We start from the raw sequence: 16,785 nt of genomic DNA, 5'->3' as shown, positions 1-16,785 counted from the left end.
CATTTCTGTTTCTGCACCCAAATGTTGCCTTTTGGCCTGCCACGCCCCCCTATCCTGTACCCATATAAACTCCAAACCCCAGGCTCCATGAGCAGAAGAGCAGAGGAACAGAAGAGTGGCAAGGCAAAGAAGGAGAGAAGAGAAGAAGCATCTGAATATCAAGAGGAGTTCAGCTGGGGGCAGTTGGAGAGAAGATCAGCTGCAGGCTGGCTGAACTCCAGGTGAAGATCATCTTCCCACTCCATTCCCTTTCATCCCGCTGAGAGCCACCTCCATCTGACAATAAAATTCCCCGCATTTACCATCCTTCAATTTGTCTGTGTGACCTGATTTTTCCTGGATGCCAGACAAGAACCCAGCTACCAAGAGGGCACTGAGCTGGTTAACATTTAAGCTGTCTGTGGACGTCAGAGCTAAAAGGAGCACTGCAACAAGCCCATCGAGATTTCAGGAGTTGCAGGTACTCTCCCCAGACGCTACTGTGGGGCTGGAGCCCAAAAGTGCTCATCCCGGCACCTGCGCCTGCCTGTCTGAATGGTCCCCCTCCAGTAAGGGGTTTGAGCATGTGGTGGCCAAACAGATAAGCCACACCCCTCTAGAACTTCCTGTGAGGGGGGTCAGGGAACTCTCCCATCTCATTGCTTCTGGTTAAGATCTTCCATATGTAATTTGAATTCTACATTTTTGGAGTAAGCTCAGATCATGTTAATTTTGCTTTTGCTCTAGAATATCTTCTGTTTCCTATTTATGTGAGGAAACATTATAGCAGAATGTCCACATTCTAGACCTAAAGTATCTCCTAGCTGGTATGCCACAGTGGCTCATTTTCAAGGAGCTGAGTTACAGATAGGAAAAATATTGCCTGACTATTACACCTTTCTCATAAAATCTAAGCATACCCTGCCTGGCCCTGTTTTTGTGGGAATGCAGCAGCTCATATGAATATCATTAGAAAAAGAATAAACTCTCTCTACATCCCTTTCACTCTCATGGCATTAAGCAAGATCAGGCCCTGATTATAAGGCACGGGGGCTTTTGTCCAAGGAGCAAATTAAGTAAGTGACCCTTTCAAGGAAAAAGAGGAATACAGTAGTACTTAATGATATCACAGTTTCTGAGAGCAGCCTGTGATCAAAAGTAAAGGCGGATTTTGAGGAAAAAATGATGCAATGAATGTGTGAATAAAAGTAGTCAGAAATTTGATCTAAGGTTTCAGATAGTAAATCAAAATAATTTATTTGAGTCTCTACATGATCTCTCTCTTTCTCTCTCTTCTGTTGGAATTAGATACTTGGATTTCATTAGTTATTTTATTTTCTTCTTTACTCTGTGGCCTTTCCCTGTAGCAGGAACACTCAAGCTATTCAATGGAGAAGAAGCCAAATAAATCAAATTCCTTAAGTCACAGCTTAGAGATACTTGCTGATTCCTGTAGACCTTGAATCTCCAGAAAGATCTGGGATACTTTAAATGTGAGAGTAAGAGAGATTTAGAACTTTGCAACCATAAAACTTATATTTGACTGAAGATATGGGCCAGTGGATACAACTTCCTGAGGAATATAAATATGTCAAATATGCAAAAGAATATTTGATCACCCATGACTGGAGGAAAGCTACTAAGTGACTCTGCCAGGCCATACTGTTGACTTATTTGTAAAAGGAGGAGGCTGAAAATATGAAAGACACCTTTAGAATTAAGTGAGAGCCAAGAAAATACAACAAGAGAGGAACGTATTCTCATCCACTGACTCCCATAGCACACAGACTTTGGAGTCAAAGAGTTGAGGGCTGTGTGACCTTCTCATAGTTGTTAACTGTTCTGAGCCTTCGCTAACATGATTGAGAATGAAAATCATCATAGACTGGTTTCAGTGTATTGTTGGTGCCCCAAAGCAACAGAATTGTGGGTGTACACAGGCTGCTAGATGTGCCCAAGTGTGAGCGTGCTGGAAGTTAGAAAGCTGATGAAACATTTTAATCTGAGATTTGTGCCTTGAATGAGCTCTGTGTTCCTCCTGGTAGCGTACTTTACCCTAGGAATCAAAATAGAGCTTTGAACCATTTTCTTTATAAACTGTCCTCCTAACCCCCATCCCCTGCAGTTCCTACACACACTGAGGCCAGCTTTGGCCCACTTTGCCTTTCCCAGGCTTCAGGAGCCCAAGAGACACTAAAACCTGGATTTGTTGGAGTCGTCTATCCTGCAATTTCCCCAAACACATACTGAATAAAGAACTCTAAAACTAGTTTTCATGGGCTATTTGTTCTGTCTTCCCCCAATCTCTTTATACTTAAATTATGACTGAAGTCAGCTCCAAAGTACTTAAGTGCCAGTGATTTTGCTATTCGTATGCTATGTTTCTATTGACTTTAAAACTAATCTGATCATTCAAAAAGCTGCCAAACCCAGCCCAGAGGAATAAAGAAATAAGAGGCAACCTTTAAATAGGGGAGAGTGGGCATCCATGGCTGCTGGTTAAGAGAGCACTTCCCCCAGGTGTGACTATATTAAAGCCATATTTCACTTTAATGGGGAAAGACTGGAGGGGAATTGGGAGAAGCTGACCCCTCCTGACGCATGGGATTCCATTTGGGCTAATAAAAGACCACTTAGCTATGAGGGCTCATTACAATTAAATTGTCTCTAAACAGTTGCTTGCTTGGTAAACTTCAAAAGTGGAACAGCTGGGGCATATGTAGGTTGGGGGGCTGAGGTCTGTCCCTGCCCTGGAGCCAGCAGTGGATTTCAGGGGCCCTTGTAAATCTAACTGCATAGGAGGTGCTGTTGAATGTCCTTGTAGTCTTTTTCTCTCAGCAGAGGACTCCAAGCCAAGTACCAAATCTGCCCCAAACCTAATATAAACTTTTTCCTTTCTCATGCTACCCTATTCTAGTTTGGTTTCAAGGTAATATTACACTTGTTAAATGATTTGAGGATAGTTCCCTCCTTTTCTATTTCCTGATACAATTTATAAAATAGAGACTATTTATTACTGGATAGTTAAATTGAACTTGCTATAAAACCTTAACACAGTGACTTTGCTTATAGACTTTTATTTTTAATGTAAAATTGGAAAAGTTTTGATATATGTGTATACTTGTGAGGCCATGAGCATGATTAAGATAGTGAAAGCATCTGTAATCTCCCCAAATTTGCCCTCGTCCCTTTGTAATTTATCTTTCTGGCTTCTCAAATCTCTACCCTAACCTAGGCCCCAGAGGACCATTAATCTATTTTCTATCATAGTTTGCATTTCAATTATACATGCATTATAGACTTTATGTTATATTTTTATTTGTCTGTTTAAACAACCAATTATCTTTTAAAAATCTTTAAGTAATAAAAAATTGAATATATTTACCCACGTAATTAGGATTAAATAGTATTTTATTGCTTTGGTTTATCCATATATCCATATGCTATCATTTTTCATCTGCCTTAAGGACTTTTTGTAACATTTCTTGTAGTTGAGATATTTTTGTGATGCATTATTTTAACTTGTAATGATACATTACATTACAATGATACAATACATTGTATCATTTTTAAAGATTTTTTTCTAGACACAACATTCTAGGTTTAGAGTGTTTTATTTCAGTACGTAAAAGGATGTTGCTATACTGTCTCTGTGCTTGCATTGTTTCAGACAATAAATCTGCTGTCAACCTTATGTTTTATGTAATGTTCCTTTTGCTTCAGGCTCCTTTTAAGATTTCTCTTTATCACTAGTATTGATCAATTGGATTATGATAAGTCTTGGAGTAGTTTTCTAAATAATCCTTGTGCTTGACATTGATTATGCTTCTTAGATTTGTGGATTTGTAGTTTTTCTCAAAATTTGAAATGTTATGACTATTATTTTTAAAATATTTTTTTCTGTCACTGGCTTTTTCAGGAATTTAAGATACATGTGTCAGCTTACTTGAAACTGTTTCAGAGCTCACCGATGCTTTTTTCATTTTTGAAATTATTATTTTTTCTTTTATGTGAATCACTTGCATATTTATAATGTCTTCTGGTTTACTTATCTTGATATTTAATCTGTGTTAATCTCATTCAGTGTATTTTTTAATTGATACATAATATTTGTACATATTTGTTGTTCCCTTTTACCTGAGTCCTCACCAGCATCTGTCATTTTTCAGTCTTTTTAATAGCCATTCTAACTGAGGTAGGGTGATATCTCCTTGTGGTTTTGATTTGCATTTCCCTGACGATTAGTGATGTTGAGCATTTTTTTCATATACCTGTTGGCCATTCGTATGTCTTCTTTTGGAAAATGTCTATTCAGGACCTTTGCCTACTGTTTAATGGGATTATTTATTTTATTTGTTTATTTATTACTGTTGACTTATTTTAGTCCCTTGTCAGATGAATAATTTGCAAATATTTTCTCCTACTCAATACATTGTCTATTCACTTGCTGATTATTTTCTTTGCTGTGCAGAAGCTTCTTAGTTTAAAATAGTCTCATCTGTCAATTTTTTTAATTACCTATGCTTCTGAGGTCTTAGCCACAAAATATTTGCTTAGATAAATGTCCTGACGTGTTTCCTCTATGTTTTCTTCTAGTTTTATAATTTCAGATCTTACATTTATCTTTAATCCACTTTGAGTCAATTGTTGTATATGGTGAGAGATAGCAGTCCAGTTTCATTCTTCTGCATATGAATATCCAATTTTCCTGGCACCATTTACTGAAGACGGTTTTTTCCCCCAATGTATGTTCTTGGTGAGTTTGTCAAAAATTGGTTGTCTGTAACAAATATGTGGATTTATTTATGGGTTCTCTATTGTGTTCCATTGGTCTCTGTGTCTGTTTCTGTATCAGTATCATGTTGATACAAACTATGCAAAGTTACTACAGTTTTATGATAAATTTTGAAGTCAGATAGTGTGATATCTCCAGTTTTGTTATTTTTGCTTAGGATTGCTTTGGGCATTGAAAATCTTTTTTGGTTTGATGCAAATTTTAGGATTTTTTTCTGGTTCATGAGAAATGACATTGGTATTTTGATAGGGATTACATTAAATCCATAGATTGCTTTGGTTAGTTTGGTTATTTTAACAATATTAATTCTTCTGATCCATAAGCATGGAATGTCTTTCCATTTGTGTGTGTCCTATCCATTTTTTTGAATTAGTATTTTGTAGTTTTCCTTGCAGAGATCTTTCACCCCTTTGATTAAATTTATTACTATGTTTGTTTGTTGTTTTTTGGCAGCTACTGTAAACGGCACAGCGTTCCTGGTTTCTTTCTCAGATAGTTCATTATTGGTGTAATGGAAATGCTACTGATTTTTGTATATTGATTTTGTATCCTATAACTTTAATGAATTTGTTTATCAGGTCTAAGTGTGTTTTGGTGGAGTCTTTAGTTTTTTTCTAGATCATCCTGAGACTTGAGATACTTGTGAACAGTTTGATCCTTTTATTTCTTGCTTTGGAGATTTGTTGGGTAGGAAAAGAACAGCATTTAGTCTAGGCCTAGTTATGTTCCACTACTGAGATAAGACTTTCTGAGACTTTTACCTAATGCCCTATAAATTATAAGGTTTTTCTCTCTGTCTGGTTGGAACAATCCAGGTGGTGTTCCCGTACAGTGAGAATGTGAGCTACTATTTCTTCTAATCATTTTGGATGCTCTTTCTCCTGTGTCATATAATTTCCTCATACACATATACTGAAGAGTGCTCTGTTGAATAATCAAGGATAATTTTCTGCGTGTCTCTAGTTTTCTCTCTGTGTGGCTCCCTCCTCTCTGGTATTCTGTCCTGGGAAGTCCAGCCATACTGATAATCCCCGATTTTCAGTTCTGTCTTCTCAACTCAGGAGTTTTTCAGTCTTCATCTGGATTGCCTCTTCCTGAATTAAATCCTGGACAGACTCTCGAAAGAGTAAGTTGGGAAGGCCTTAGGCCTCAGCTCATTGCTTTCCTAGATCCCTCTGACAGATCATAATCTTTTGTTGCCTGATATTCAATTGTTCCTGGTATTTTGTCTGTTTTATTTTTGTTTGTTTGCTTCAGGTGGCTAGGCAAAAATGACTTCTGTTACTTTTTCTTGGTGGAAAGTAGAATCTACATTAATTCATTTTCTCTAACGGCTAACGAGTATATTTTGTTTTGTCTGTTAAATTTTTTCTTGAGTACTTTTAAAATAATCTTTTAGTAAAAGTTTCATTACATTTAAGTTGTCAAATTTATTACATGCCAATGTTCCTTATATTGTCTTTTAATTTTTAAAAGCCTATGTCATCTGCAATTACATCAAATTTTTACTCTTAGATTAATTACTTGAAAGTTCCGTTTTGCATTGACCAACCTGTCAACATTTTATGTATTTCATTTTCCTACTAATTTTTTCTGTTGCTTTTGATGGTTTGTTTTGTTTAATGTTTCATTAATGTATTCTTTCATGTTTATTATTTTCTTCTTTCTATTTTTCTTGGAATTACTCAGATTTTCTAAATTGCAGAAGTAAAATTTTAAGAAATACTTTTTACTTCCTAAAATAGACACTTAAGACTATATGTTTCATTTTAAGAACTTTAGCACTGCTTTTATTACAATTCATTGTGGAACATGTTATCAATTCTCATATGATTTCTATACTGACTCATGAATTACTTTAAAATATTTTAAAATAACCCAAATACAAAGAGTGAAGGTGAGAATACAGTTGTCTACCTTTATTGGGTTTGGTAGCTTTATTGTCTTATGATCTGAAAAAAATCTAAGCTTAAAGTTAAACATATTTTGTTGCATAGTTTTCTTAAATCTTATCAATTGTTTGGTTAATTTAATCTGTCAATTACCAATATAATTTTTTTCATTGTCTTCTTAACCTTCCTTGTTTCTGATGAGAAGTTAACAGTTATTTGAATCATCATTTTCTCTCTGTATGCAATGTGTTGTATTTCTCTGACTGCTTTCAAAATATTGGTTTGTAGCAATTTTTGTGTGATATGTTGAGGTATGATCATCTTCATGTTTAGCCTCTTTGGGTGGCTGAATTTCTTGATTCTTTAAATTTCTGAATTGCTTCAAATTTGTAAACTTCAGTTGTTAATTCTTTGAAAATTTTTTTTTGCCATTCTGTATCCTCATTGTCTGATATTTCAAATAATCATATTTTAAAACATTTAATATTGTCCTACAGGTCTCCAATACTTCCGCCACTATTCTTTTTCTCTGGGTTCTTCAGATTGGATACTTTATATTGATTCATCTTGATGTTCTTATGTTATTTTCATTACTTAGTTCAAACCACCTCATAATTTTTTAGAATTTTTGGTATTGTATTTTTTATTTTTATAAATTTAAGGGGTACAAATGTAATTTTGTTCCATAGGTTTATTGCAAAGTGATGAATTCAGAACTTTTAATGTATCTATCACCCAACTAACATACATTGTACCCATTAATTAATTTCTTGTCATCCACCCTCCTCCAACCCCTCCAACTTTCCTAGTGTCCGTTATCTATTATTCCACATTCTGTCCGTGTGTACACATTAGTTAGCTCCCACTTATAAATGAAAACATGCAGTATTTGTCTTTCTGTTTCTAGTTGTTTTACTTAAGATAATGGCCTCTTGTCCCATCCATATTGCCACAAAAGACATAGTTTCATTCTTTTTTATGGCTAAATAGTAGTCCATTGTGTATATGTACCACATTTTCTTTACCCAGTTATCCACTGATGGACACTTAGGTTGATTCCATATCTTGGCTATTGTGAATGGTGTGGTAAGAAACATGCTAGTGGTGGTATCTTTTAGATATAAGTAATTCTTTCCCTTTGGGTAGATACCCAGTAGTGGGATTGCTGGATTGAAGGGTAGTCCTATTTTTAGATGTTTGAGAAATTTCCATAGTGTTTTCCATAGAGGTTGAAATAATTTACATATCCACCAATAGTGTATACATGCTCCCTTTTCTCTGCATCTTTGCCAACATCTGTTATTTTTTGTCTCTTTAATAATAATCATTCTGAGTCAGGATGATATCTCATTGTGGTTTTGATTAGCATTTTGCTGATGATTAGCAATGTTGAACATTTTTCATGTATCTGTTAGACATCTATATGTCTTCTTTTTAAAAATGTCTATTCATGCCCTTTGCCCACTTTTTAATAAAATTGTTTCTGGTTTTTGTTTGTTTGTTTTTGAGTTGTTTGAATTCCTTGTAAATTCTGGATATTAGTCCCCAGTCAGATGCATAGTTTACAAATATTTTATTTTGTTGTGTAGGTTGCCTATTCACCTTGTTAATTATTACTTTTGCTATGCAGAAGCTTTCTAGTTAATTAAGTCCTATTTGTGTATTTTAGTTTTTGTTGCCTGTGTGTTTGAAGTCCTAGTCATGAATTCTTTGCCTAGACCAACCTTGTTCAACCTGTAGCCCATGAGCCACATGCAGCCCAGGTCGGCTTTGAATGTGACCCAACACAAATTCTTAAACTTTCTTAAAACATTATTATTTATTAGTGACTTTTATGAGCTCATCAGCTGTTGTTAGTGTTATTACATTTTACCTGTGGCCCAAGACAATTCTTCTTCTCCAGTGTGACCCAGGAAAGCCAAAAGATTGTACAGCCCTGGCTTACACCAATGTCCAAAGTATTTTTTTTCTAGGTTTTCTTTTAGTATTATTGTAGTTTCAGTTCTTACATTTAAGTCTTTTATCCATCTTGAGTTGATTATTGTATATAGTGAGAGATAGGGGTCCAGTTTCGTTCTTCTGTATATGGATATCCAATTTTCCAATTTTCCCAGAATTATTTATTGAGAAGGGTATCCTCTCCCTACTGTATGTTCTTGTCAACTTTGTCAAAGATCAGTTGGCTATAGAGATATGGCTTAATTTCTGGTTTCTCTGTTTGGTTTCATTGATTTATATGTCCAATTTTACACCAGTGCCATACATCGCCCTGTATTATAATTTGAAGTCAGGTAATGTGATACCTTCAGCTTTGTTCTTTTGCTTAGGATTTCATTGGGTATTTGGGCTCTTTTTTGGTTTCATGTGAATTTTAGGATTGTTTTTTCTAGTTCTGTAAAAAAATAACGTTGGTATTTTGATAAGGATTGCATTGAATCTATAGATTGCTTTGAGCAGTCTGGTCATTTGAATAATTTATGAACATGGAGTGCTTTCTATTTTTTGTGCCATGTACAATTTCTTTCATCACTCTTTTGTAGTTTTGCTTGTAAAGGTCTTTCACTCCCTTAATTAAATATATTCCTAGGTATTTTATTTTATTTTGTTTTGTTTTTGTAGCTATTGTAAATGATATTGCCTCTTGATTTGCTTCTCAGCTTGATCATTTTTGGTGTGCAGAAACGCTACTGAGTTTTGTCAGTTTATTTTGTATCCTGTGAATTCGATACATTCACTTATCAAATCTAAGAGGTGTGTGTCTGTGTGTGTGTGTGTGTGTGTGTGTGTGTGGAGTCTTTCCAGGGAAGGGCAAGTACAAAAGCTCTGAGGTGGGAACACAGATGGAAGACCAGAGGAACAGCGAGGAGTCAAGAGCAGCTGAAGTGGATGCAAAGGGAAAAGTAGGACAAGAGGCACTGAGTAAGTTTCAGGGCCATTCCTCTGGGGAGGCAGGAAGCATGAGGGATTTGAACAGTAACAGTTTAATATATACAAATAGGGGATTAACAGGAGACTGGAGTGACAAGGGATTGACTAGTACAGGGAAAAGAGAGGCTAAAGAACACAGAAATAGTAGCTCCAGGGAGAAGCTACTGCCTATAGGACTGAGGCAGTGTACCTGTATTAGTTCATTTTCATGTTGCTGATAAAGACATACCCAAGACTGGGCAATTTACAAAAGAAAGAAGTTTAATGGACTTACAGCTCCAAGTGGCTGGGGAGGCCTCACAATCATGGCAGAAGGTGAAAGGCACATCACACATGGCAGCAGACAAGAGAAGAGAGCTGGTATGGGCAGACTCCTCTTTAAAAAAACCATTGGATCTTGTGAAACTTATTCACTATCATGAGAACAGCATGGTAAAGACCTGACCCCATGATTCAGTTAATTCCCACTGGGTACCTTCCACAAGTGGGAATTATGGGAGCTACAATTCAAGATGAGATTTGGGTGGGGACACAGCCAAACAATATCAATACCCAAGGGAGGAACAAACCTGGAGAGGGGCCTTCCTCGTAGGGCTGAGAGCTAGACCTCGTGGATTTGCAGGATTTCTAGTGTTTCTAGATGCTCCTCTGTCTAATACATTTCTATGGTCAATGTAAAAATGCAGTCCTCTACAGCAGGATTTAAATAGCAGGCCCTGACCTGATTTGCCTGCATTCCAAATTGCAGATTCATAGTTTACTCCTTTCATTTCTTAAGCGTCTTGCACAAGATAGTTAAATTCTCTGTACTTCTGTTACCTTATCTATAAATAGGGATAATAATATTAAATCACACAGAATAACTTTTGTGATAATTTATAAATTAATCTCTACAAAGTACTCAGAAGGATGCCTGGTGCCTAATCAGCGTTCATTCAGTGTTACTCTTATGAACATTATTGGACAGATTTCACATAATTTCTATGCCTCACAAAAATGAACAGATTTTTATGGTCATGATGATTAATTAGTTACGATAAATCTTTTGAGAAAAAATACCCTCCCCATTATGTTTCGATGCAGGGACAAGTTCAAGTTAACGCAGAGTTGATTGAAAACAGTCACTCCCTCCTCCAACCAATTAGTGGGAGTGAGTACAAGAGAGTCTTTTAGGATACCCACATGTGAGTATTCCCCTAAATTTTTTATGGGATGGGCTGCTGGTTTCCAAATGTACCCACTGGGTTAAAAAGAGGGGGAATGGAGTGAGATGTTATGGCTTGGTATCATTGGAGAAAAACTGGGGAATAATATCTATTTTAGAAAGAGGATGACTGCACATTCATGAACCCTGGGTGCAGCCCCTTAGAAGGAGTAAACATTCAACCCAAGTGCATTAGCCCTTCTCCATGCACTCCCAATCAGTGCTGCAAAAATAAACAGTTTATACATTCGACGTAACCCTAGAAGACCCCCTCACCAATTATTTTATAAGTATTCCTTGGAAGATAAACACATTTCTCTAGCTTTTCTGTCCCCAGCAGGCATTTCTCTGCTATCAGCTATGGAAGTGGGATGGTAGCCCGCTTACCCCAGCACCCCAAGGCCCAGAGCTATTTTGGGAAATAGGGTATCTATATATTTACCACCCACTGGTGAAGTGTTTTATCATCTTAAATTTCCATCTCTATAAAGCTCTCCTACCTCTCCAGCTGACTGAGGTTTTCCGTCCTGGAGTATTTGAGCATGTCTGGTTGTCCATGCAGGGCACTGAGGTGGGGCCTAATGAAGCAGTGTTAGAGGTAATACTGGAACTTCTCTTCTGTTCTGTTCCATGGAAGTGATAAAATATCTACCCTCTGTTGAATACATACTATGAGCCAGAGACTGGTGTCATTTGATTTAATTCATATTACTGTCATGCCTGGTGGGTATTATTAGCCCCTCTTTAAAAAGAGGCAACTGAGTCCAAGATTACAGAGCAGGTCAATGCATGGCATGTCTCTGAAACTCCACCTACCTAATTCCAATGCTGTACTCTTTCTACTGTGACATGTTGATTTCCTATGAGGACAGGTAGCATGCATTTCATAATTCTCATGTGCTGGGAATGGTTCACAGAGATTAATGAGACCAATTGCCAATCATTGCAAGGAGCCAAACAGGTGGCATGGAACAAACAGGGAAGATAAAGTTCATTTTATTAGGCAAATGACTCGAGGTCACATAGTTAGTAAAAGATAGATATGAGGTTTGAACTCAGGTCTCTTTTCCAAAACACACTTGTCATATTGCTGCTTTGCTCTTTGAGTCAACAATCTTTTAACCCTCTCTGATCTCATTTTCTTCAAACTTACCATGATCAATAGCGGTAGGTCTGAGCACATTACTTTTCCCCCTATGAGCCTGCCTCATTGGGCAAATTTAATATGGTCTTGTTTCCCAGTATTTTTTCCTTTCATTATATGGGAGGGTTTTTTTTTTTAACTTTTCTTCTTCTTAATTAAAAAAAAAGATTATATGGAAGGTTTTCCTTTGAAGAACTTATTAAGCAACTACTATTTCTTCAAGGACATTTTGTCCTTTGTTATGAGATTCTTTTAAAGTATATGGAGTTTCAAAGTTCTATAGACTTTATGGTGAAGAACTAGATTTATTTTATTAAGTCTTGGGTAAATATGAGCTCTGGGATAAGATGCCAGAAGCTAAAACAGGCCCTGGGACTGAAAAAAATATTTTGTTTTTCCTCTGTACACCTTTGTACCCTTTACCCTCTGGAACATCTGTAGGTTAAAGTGAGCAGGGTCTAGGAAGGGGATTGAGATTATCAATAAGTGAAATTATATCAGAAATTATATCTGAGTTAGTTGGGAAACTGAGTGAATGAAAATAAAGTGACATTTATTTATAGAAACCTGACCTATGAGCTTGTTATTTGAGAGAAAGAGGCTTTCTAGAATCCAACCCAAGTTCCAACCAAAAGCTGAATTAAGGTTGTGGAGAGTCTCCTTAATAAAATATTTAGGCTTCAAATTTAATGCCAACCTAAAATTAGATTAAAACCTTTAGAGACGACACTACATAAAATTCTTTTTGTAGCAGCTTTACAGGTAGGGTTTGTTGTGGAAGCAGTAAATCTATCGGGTGCTACTTTAAGTACCCAAATCCCTCTTCTCTCAAAACCTACTAACTTTGGGTGAGAATCAAGCCAATTACATCCTCAGATTGATGTAAAATCAAATAAAAAATAGAGAAAGTTGATAATAATATTGGTTCTTGATGTCAACTCAGTGGTAACTATACTTCTCAGTAAATAGGAATCCTTTCTTGAACTCTCTTGTAAAAGAGTCTGGGGCTGGAAAGAAAGCTCCTCATCTCCTTCCTCTATGAGGGGCACCTACTACTTTACCACTTATTTCACCTTCTTCACCCCATTTTAGTGCTTGTTTCCCTCACTAGATCATAACTCTAGCATTGCCCAGATGGAGCACATAACTGTTAATGTTGATCAAACTCTAACCATATGCTAGAGTTTTCTAAAGAATTTTTCGGGGATTAACTTATTAAAATCTCTTACGACCCCTTTTGGGTAGCTAATGTCATTATATCTATTTCACACATGAGGAAATCACGACCCAGCTAGGTGAAGTAACTTGCCAAGGTCACACAATAATTAAGTGGATTTGAACAAGATTTGAACTTGAAAAACCGGGTGCCAGAGCCCAAATTCTAAACTACCAAGCTACAGTGCCTTAAATTGCTGTTGAATGAATGTCACTAGTATATATGAATCTATTATATATTGATTGTTCTATACATTCTAGAATATAATTTTACATTAATTTTATATGCATCATTTCAACATGTTTGTATATATTTACATTACTCATATAATAGTTACATACTATATATAGTTTATTATACATTACGGTTATTATTATATATTGTCTCAGTATTTGTTGAATAAATGTGTGTATATATATATACATATATAACCTGTAAGACATATGAATGTATAATTATTCCACAAATAGTTGTCAGGGTGGGATATTACATATTGTTATATATAAGGTACATAATAAATGAATGTTGCATTATTGATATGGAATATATGAATATTAAATTAACATGAATACTTCTTGAGTTAATAATTCTCTTCTCCTTGTACCTGTGACTTGGATGTTCCTCAAAGGATTCAGGGGCATGCAACATTCAGGCTGTTTTTGGAGAAGGGATGAAATAGAAGCATTATATTCTCCATTATGACAAATAAACAACCTTTGGTTCCCCATTTCCTGGAAGAACAAATTCTTTTTATTATGGTAACTTCCTATCACTAGGGCTTTTTTTTTTTTTTTATGACAACACAGCTTGTTTTTCCAGGATCTTCTGGACTCTGAAGCTTTTTAAATTAATTCTTCCCCCAACTTAGCAGTGACCTGTAAGATATAGGTAATGGCTTCCTCATTATGGTCAAATAGACTTCTCTGAAGAAGAAGAAGGATATTTGGCTGAGGATGTACCATCACGTCTCTGTAGAGGATCATCTGTGTGCTCTGCTTGAAGGCTGAGCATACCACTAGTCTTCTCTGCTAGAAGACAACCACTGTCTATTTTTCATCTTTTATTTTGACAATAAACTGAGAGATAAATAATGAAAACAAAATCCCCTACATTATTTTTCCAATGGGAAACAAAAAAATCTACTGTTGTGATCAGACAATAAGCTGAAGCCAAAGACAGGAGTCTGAGAACATCTACTCTGTTAATTCAGATTGTGGATGGAATTCAGGCAACATTCCCACATTGGAAATTGGGCAAGAGATGACCATCGGAACTAAGAATTAAGGAATTAAGAGTCCGTAATTATAGATTGCCTCATCCAGGAACCAGTGTAGACACAGAGATCATCCATGAAATAGCTCCAGCTTGCATATGGAAGGATATATGTATATATATGTATTTCTTTGTTGGTCCAATGAAGTTGTTTGCATTCATGCTGTTGCTTTAAGACCCTAGCCTTTAGTGAGATCCTCCATTTTCCCAGAACAGTTCAAATGAACATGGAATTGAAAACAGATGTGGGCTCCAGCATGTTATTGCACAAGGGCAAATGGGGCATAGGGAGGGAAAGGAGGGGGAGGTGGCAGGGACTGCATGAAGGGACCTTCAGCAGCCCCAGGACTCTCATCACTCGAGGGGGTCTGAACTCCGAATTCCACCAGCCTGCACTCTGAAAATGAACTCTTAACAGAAAACAGATGGGAGTGGACCTGGAGTTGGGGGAGGGGAAATGGAGGGAGGCCTGAGGAGGGGAGTGTGGTGAGGAAGGCTACAGAACAAGCAGAGTCGAGCAGTGTAGAGGGTGGGCTTGTTGACATTCTTGGTGTTAAGGACTCAAAAGTGCTCGAGGAGGTGATGCGCATTGGGGGCCACATATGCCTGGGACACCTACAGTCTCCTGCAGATAAAATGCCTGTTGTTTTCGCTCTGCTGAGAAGCATCAATGACATTCAGAAGTTCCAAGAGCAGTGAGAATCTGGCCAGATTTTTTTCTTCGTTTTGCCTGGGAAACATCTCATCCAAACAGACCATTTGCTTTTGCAAATGCCAGTAGTCCTGATAAATCAAACTCACTGGAGTCAGCACAATCCTCATGTTACTTTCCATAAGGGCTCTGTCTGAGCCGAGGCATGCCAAGGTCCTCGGCAGTGGGGGAGGAGGGAGCGGGGCTGGAGCATCGTCTAGACAATAATACCTCCTAGGGCTTCCCATCCTGGGAGCAAGAACTAATTCACTTCTGTCTCTTTGGACCGGCTTATCAGAGATTTGACAGTTCCCAGACTTGAATGAACCTTTCCACTTTTTTTTTTAAACAGCTTGAACCCCCCTGCTCAGTAAGTGAGAAGAAAAGGCAGATTGCTATAGGACTGTGGTTAACCTAAGGAGAATGTCATTTTGGGGTCCTGCTATGTTAGAGTTTGAGAGTGCTGCTTGTGGGTGGTGGTGGTATTTGGCCCTTGATGTACTTGTTTGGCAAGACAGCTTAAATGTTCTTGGACAGATGGATACTATATAATGACAAAGCAGTGGTTCTCAATGGGAGAGTGGGATTGGAGAGGAGGATTTTGCCCCCCCAAGTTTGGCAATGTCCAAAGACATTTTTGGTTGTCACAACTGGGGAGAGAGTACTACTATCTTTTCATGGATATAGGTCAGGCTTGCTGCCAAATATTTTATAATCTACAAGATAACACCCCACAAAAATGAACTAATTATCTGGCCAGAAATGTAAATCATGCTAATGTAGAGAAACTGTACTATAACATAATTTTTAAACCTTGTGATAATTTGAGGACAAGGATGGTACAGATATATAAAATTCAAGGATTATTCTTGAATACCATTTTAAGGACATAATTTTAGATCCTACCCCACTAAAAAAAAATTCTTTATCATGATGATCATACAATAACAATAATAGCTATTAATTATATTGTGCTATATGCCAGGCACTATTTCAAGCACTTTACACATTAGTAAACTTGTTTTCACAACAAATTTATAAGATAGGATAGGTAAGATCATTTTCCTAATTTACAGAAGAAGAAACTGAGATACAGAGAGGTTTAGAAATATACCTGAGCTCCCACAATTAGTAAAGGCACAGGGCTGACTTTATGGGTGTTTAGCCTGTCCAATCACACAGGGCCCCATTCTCAGAAGGGTTGCATGTTTGGTCTAATGCTCCGCTGTTACTGTCCTGGAAGTCATAATAATTCTATCTTTGAATTTGTGTTTTATAATTGAAGCTCAATGTGACAAGAATGTGCGTGTGAGCAGAGGAAGTATGGGCAATGTGGATGTCCGCTGTTTTTTATTGCTCCATCCACATGTAGTGTTGATGATGTTCCTTGAACACAGAACTCCAGTGGACCCCCAATGCATGCGAGTGCAGAGAGACTCAAAGCAAGCACAAAGTAAGCATGTCGTATCTATGACTAAGCATGGGTACTGCAGCCCTATGGGGCTTTGCTTTCTATTCAAACCAGAACTTGCACTGGACACAGAAGGCAGTGGCATGTCTCTAAGAGACATGAATGCCCAGGCACTTTATCACATCCCTGCTTACTCATGTTACTTCCCTGTAGTAGCCAACTACTTATGCTTGTAATGATGACATAGAAGGAA

The sequence above is a fragment of the Pan paniscus genome, chromosome 9 (assembly GCF_029289425.2).
Source record: "Pan paniscus chromosome 9, NHGRI_mPanPan1-v2.0_pri, whole genome shotgun sequence".
NCBI classification, from domain to species: Eukaryota; Metazoa; Chordata; class Mammalia; order Primates; family Hominidae; genus Pan; species Pan paniscus.
This window is presented reverse-complemented; position numbering follows the sequence as displayed.